Genomic DNA, 6,032 nt, shown 5'->3' with positions numbered 1-6,032 from the left:
CTGCAACATTCAGTTTCTTGTTCTAATTTAAGAATTTTTTTTCATAAATCATTAGCAAATCCTCAGTCATCACTAACCAGCCAAGAGAACCTTTCATTATTTCTTCCACAATAAAACCCTTGAAAAGTTCATCTGTTGTTATGTTGTCCTTTCTTATAGTGGCCATTTTGTTTTATTATAAAATACAGACATACAAATTAAACAAGGCATCAAAGCACCCAATCATAAAATGAACCCTTACAGAAACAGCCCAACCCGGGGACAAAGTAACAAAGCAGGACACATAAATGACAAACATGAACGAAAAACAGAGGGACACGGAGAAGACAATGGAGCATAAAAACACAAAAAACAAGCAAAAAACAAAACACACATACAAGTTAACACAAACACCAGTGAACTAGGTCAATAATATTTCTCAGAAAACAGATGCTTAGGATATTTCTTACAGTACGCGTGCCACACATCCCAGGCATCCTGTGACGGGGGCACACCCGCATCCGAGCGACGCGGGGGCCCATATACTCTGGAATCTCGACAACGACACCTCCAATGACGAGCGGCGGTACATCCCGCGGCACAGGTTCATACGGCGCCGAGACTCCCCGGCTGGTGTCCTTTTTCAGCACGAGAACTAAATCACGATCCACACCAGGGGTAACAGCAGGTACAACAACCTCCCATTTCGGAGAACCGGCACACGGAGGCGCAGGGGGGCACAGTGGAGTAACACCCGAAATGCAGGCAGGAACAGGCACCACACCATGCCCACCCGTCTCCTTCGCAGGCACGGCCAACATCACCGCATCCTCATGGTCCACACCCACACCAGCCAGAGAACCCACAGAGGCCACGTCGCTCACACGGTCCACCACATCCTCGGAAACTGGCCTGGGACACCGGCACGCCCGCTTCAGCAAAGGGAGTACATCATCAGAACTATAATCGTCCAAACTCACAGGGTCGGCACCCAGCAAACACAAATCATCTACACAACATTCGCCTATCTCTTCCCATAGGTGTGGGAATGATTTGCATTGAGAATGGTGCAGGAGAGCCTTTGAGAAACTTTTACTCAAAAAATCCAAACACAAAGGTTTAATTATAAATTGTTTTTCTACAATTATTTTCTTCCAAATGTAAAACAAATAGTTTTTACATGTTTAAATATAAAATTTATGGTGTTTTTTTGTAAAATTCATTAATAAATTGTGAATGATATATATTGGCTGAGTGAAACCTTTAAAATCCATTTAGTTATAATATGAACAGAAAAAAGTAGTTTTCCAAATTTTCTAAAAATCGCTCTTTTTAACACAATTTGACTCCTTATGCATTCCACTAAACACTAATATCATGTTTACATATATAATTTATGTATTATTCCCTAAGAAAATTTATATAAATTATAAAAGTTGCTGGAAAGTGGTGAGAAAGAATCTGAAAACGTTTTGTTGTCTTATATTGGCGTGTTCTTATTAACTAGAGTGAGTAAGAGTGAGCGAGAGTGGGTAAGAGTGAGTAAGAGTGACTGAAGGTGAGTGAGAGTGCCAGAGAGTGTGTAAGTGTGAGTAAGAGTGAGTATAAGTAAGAGTGACTGAGAGTGAGTAAGAGTGACAGAGTGAGTAAGAGTGAGAGTAAGGGTGACAGAATGAGTAAGAGTGAGAGTAAGGGTGAGTATGAGAGTAAGAGTGATTGAGAGTTAGAGTGAGAGTAAGAGTGATTGAGAGTTAGTGAGAGTAAGGGTGACAGAATGAGTAAGAGTGAGAGTAAGGGTGAGTATGAGAGTAAGAGTGATTGAGAGTTAGAGTGAGAGTAAGAGTGATTGAGAGTTAGTGAGAGTAAGAGTGATTGAGAGTAAGAGTGATTGAGAGTAAGAGTGATTGAGAGTAAGAGTGATTGGGAGTAAGAGTGATTGGGAGTAGGAGTTAGAGTGAGAGTAGGAGTAAGAATGAGAATAAGAGTGATTGAGAGTAAGAGTGAGTAAGAGTAAGAATGAGAGTAAGAGTGATTGAGAGTAAGAGTGATTGAGAGTAAGAGTGATTGAGAGTAAGAGTGATTGGGAGTAAGAGTGATTGGGAGTAAGAGTAAGAGTGAGAGTAAGAGTAAGAATGAGAATAAGAGTGATTGAGAGTAAGAGTGATTGGGAGTAAGAGTAAGAGTAAGAATGAGAGTAGGAGTGATTGAGAGAAGGAGTGATTGGGAGTAGGAGTGATTGGGAGTAAGAGTGATTGAGAGTAAGAGTAATTGAGAGTAAGAGTATGAGAGTAAGAGTGAGAGAGTGAGTATGAATAAGTAAGGGTGACTGAGAGTGAGTAAGAGTGACAGAGTAAGAATGACAGAGTAAGAGTGATAGAGAGTAAGAGTGACAGAGAGTAAGAGTGACAGAGAGTAAGAGTGACAGAGTAAGAGTGACAGAGAGTAAGAGTGACAGAGAGTAAGAGTGACAGAGAGTAAGAGTGACAGAGAGTAAGAGTGACAGAGAGTAAGAGTGACAGAGTAAGAGAGTGAGAGTGATTATGAGAGAGTTAAGAGTGTGAGGTGTGAGAGGGTAGCAGGCCAGGGAGGCAGGATGTGTGGTCACAGGCGAGGCCTAGGCCTCGTGATCTCTAATGTTGGTTTTTATATATATGTTGGATTTTTTGTCCTGTTTCAAATTATAATTATTTAGCAGGAATGTAATAAGATATTGCACAGTATTAATGTGACAATAATATATGCATTATTTCCTTGATAATCAAACTTGTTGTTCAAAGATAATATACAATCTTTGAAGGAAACATTTTGAGAGAGCAAGCTGGCAACACTGGGCTGGTGGGTGAGAGAGACATATGGTTAGTTGTGCTCAGACCTTCAGTGGTGAAGGGTGTGTCCCAGCTGGCCGCCACCAGCCGCCACCCGCCACCCACCACCAGCCGCCACCACCCACCACCCACTACCAGCCGCCACCCGCCACCTGCCACCACCCACCACCAGCCGCCACCCGCCGCCACCCACCACCAGCCGCCACCCGCCACCCACCACCAGCCGCCACCCGCCACCACCCACCACCAGCCGCCACCTGCCACCACCAGCCGCCACCCGCCACCCACCACCAGCCGCCACCACCCACCACCAGCCGCCACCTGCCACCACCCACCACCCGCCACCCACCACCAGCCGCCACCCACCACCAGCCGCCACCCGCCACCACCCACCACCAGCCGCCACCACCCACAACCAGCCGCCACCACCCACCACCAGCCGCCACCACCAGCCGCCACCCGCCACCACCCACCACCAGCCGCCACCGCCACTCACCACCAGCCGCCACCCACCACCCGCCGCCACCCGCCACCAGCCGCCACCCGCCACCACCACCCACCACCGCCACTCACCACCCGCCGCCACCACCCACCACCAGCCGCCACCAGCCACCGCCACCCACCACCGCCACCCGCCGCCACCACCCACCACCACCACCCACCACCACCAGCCGCCGCCGCCACCACCACCCACCACCACCGCCGCCACCACCCATCACCGCCGCCGCCACCACCACCCACCACCACCGCCGCCGCCACCACCCATCACCGCCGCCGCCGCCACCACCCACCACAGCCGCCGCCGACACCACCGCCACCACCCACCACAGCCGCCACCACCACCCACCACCACCACCACCACTACCCACCACCGCCGCCACCACCTACCGCCACAAGCCACCACCGCCCGCCACCAGCCGCCATCACCACCACCACCACCACCAGCCGCCATCACCGCCACCAGCTGCCACCACCACCAGCCGCCACCACCACCACCACCAGCCGCCATCACCACCACCACCAGCCGCCATCACCGCCACCAGCTGCCACCACCACCAGCCGCCATCACCGCCACCAGCTGCCACCACCACCAGCCGCCACCACCAGCCGCCACCACCGCCACCACCACCTGCCACCAGCCGCCACCACCGCCCGCTATCAGCCGTCACCGCCCGTTGCCACAGTCGCCACCGCAAGCCGCCACCGCCAGCCGCCACCAGCCCCCCCCACCGCCGATCGTCACCACCCACCACAGCCGCCGCCGCCCGCCACCGCCCGCCACCGCCCGCCACCACCCACCACAGCCGCCACCACCCACCACAGCCGCCACCACCCACCACCCGCCGCCACCACCAGCCGCCGCCGCCACCCACCACCCGCCACCACCACCCACCACCACCAGCCGCTGCCGCCACCACCACCCACCACCACCGCTGCCACCACCCACCACCACCAGCCGCCGCCGCCACCACCACCCACCAGCCGCCGCCGCCACCACCACCCACCACCACCGCCGCCACCACCACCCACCACCACCGCCGCCACCACCCACCACCGCCAGCCGCCACCACTCATCACAGACGCCGCCACCCGCCACCGCCCGCCACCACTGCCAGACACAGCCGCCAGTGTCCGCCACCGCCGCCACTGTCCGCCACTGTCCGCCACCGCCGCCACTGTCCGCCACTGTCCGCCACCGCCACCACTGTCTGCCACCGCCACCACTGTCCGCCCGCCGCCACCACTGTCCGCCCGCCGCCACCACTGTCCGCCCGCCGCCTCCACTGTCCGCCCGCCGCCTCCACTGTCCGCCCGCCGCCACCACTGTCTGCCCGCCGCCGCCACTGTTCGCCCGCCGCCGCCACTGTCCGCCCGCCGCCGCCACTGTCCGCCCGCCGCCGCCACTGTCCGCCCGCCGCCGCCACTGTCCACCACTGCCGCCAAAGCCGCCACGGTCCGCCCGCCGCCACTATCCGCCACCGCCGCCACTGTCCGCCCGCCGCCGCCCTGTCTGCCCGCCGCCACTATCCGCCACCGCCGCCACTGTCCGCCCGCCGCCACTATCCGCCACCGCCGCCACTGTCCGCCACCGCCGCCACTGTCCGCCACAGCCGCCACTCTCCGCCGTACAGCCTCCCCTCTCTCCGTTAGTAAATAATTATAATTGTTAGTAAATAATAAAAGAAATATAAATTATTAGATTTTTTTTACCCTTAAATTGGTTTTAATATTTAAATTGAAAATAATATTATAATATAAAATATAATAAAAATAATATAATATAAAATATAATTTAATTTCAAGAAATTTAACTTTAAACACAAAGATGTGAAAAGGGTTCAGATTATTGGCTCAAACCTTTCATAAGAGATTCATATTGGTATATGAATGGATTATGAATGACTCATGTTAGGAGTGTAAAGTTGCCACAACATCTCAAATTAGTGTTAGATACATATGTCTTGGTTATAAGTTTTGGAAACCTATTTAAGTCCACACACAATATCGTATCTGATACGATAAAACAAACGTTTCCAATACTTTCAAATACTTTCCAGATATGTTGTGGCAACCTAAAATTGTTTGCTGGGCAGGCCCCGGCCCCGGGGATGGCAGGGCCCCGGGAGTGGCAGGCCCCGGGGGTGGCAGGCCCCGGAGGTGGCAGGCCCTCCAAATAAATAAAATAAATACATACAATGCCTAAAGTCACTATTACGCAAAGCGTTTCGGGCAGGAAAAACATTAAAGACTAAATCTTAATACTAATTGAGTTTAAAGTATAAAATGTGTTGAGAACAAATAAAAATAAAAATAAGAAAGGGGGGAACATAGCTGAAAAAGCAGCACAAATACAATTAGGTCGACAAACAGCATTGTTTAAAAAAACAGACATGGGTTGACAATAGAGGGCTAAGATAGGTTACAGGGAATTTATTAGGTAGTGCTTCTTTTTTATCTTAAACTGGTTGAGAGAGGTACAGTCTTTAACATGGTTGGGAAGGTCATTCCACATTCTGGGTCCCTTGATTTGTAGAGCATTTCTAGTTTGATTAAGTAGTACTCTTGGAATATCAAAACTGTATTTGTTTCTGGTGTGGTGTTCATGGGTTCTGTTACAACCTTCAATGAAGCTTTTGAGGTCAGGATTGGCATTATAGTTCAGCGTTTTATATGTATAATACACATGAGAGAATGTGCAGTGACTTAATATCTACCATATTCAGAGAT

The sequence above is a fragment of the Procambarus clarkii genome, chromosome 3 (assembly GCF_040958095.1).
Source record: "Procambarus clarkii isolate CNS0578487 chromosome 3, FALCON_Pclarkii_2.0, whole genome shotgun sequence".
NCBI lineage: Eukaryota > Metazoa > Arthropoda > Malacostraca > Decapoda > Cambaridae > Procambarus > Procambarus clarkii.
The sequence above is the reverse complement of the archived record's forward strand: the minus strand, read 5'-3'. Positions refer to the sequence as shown.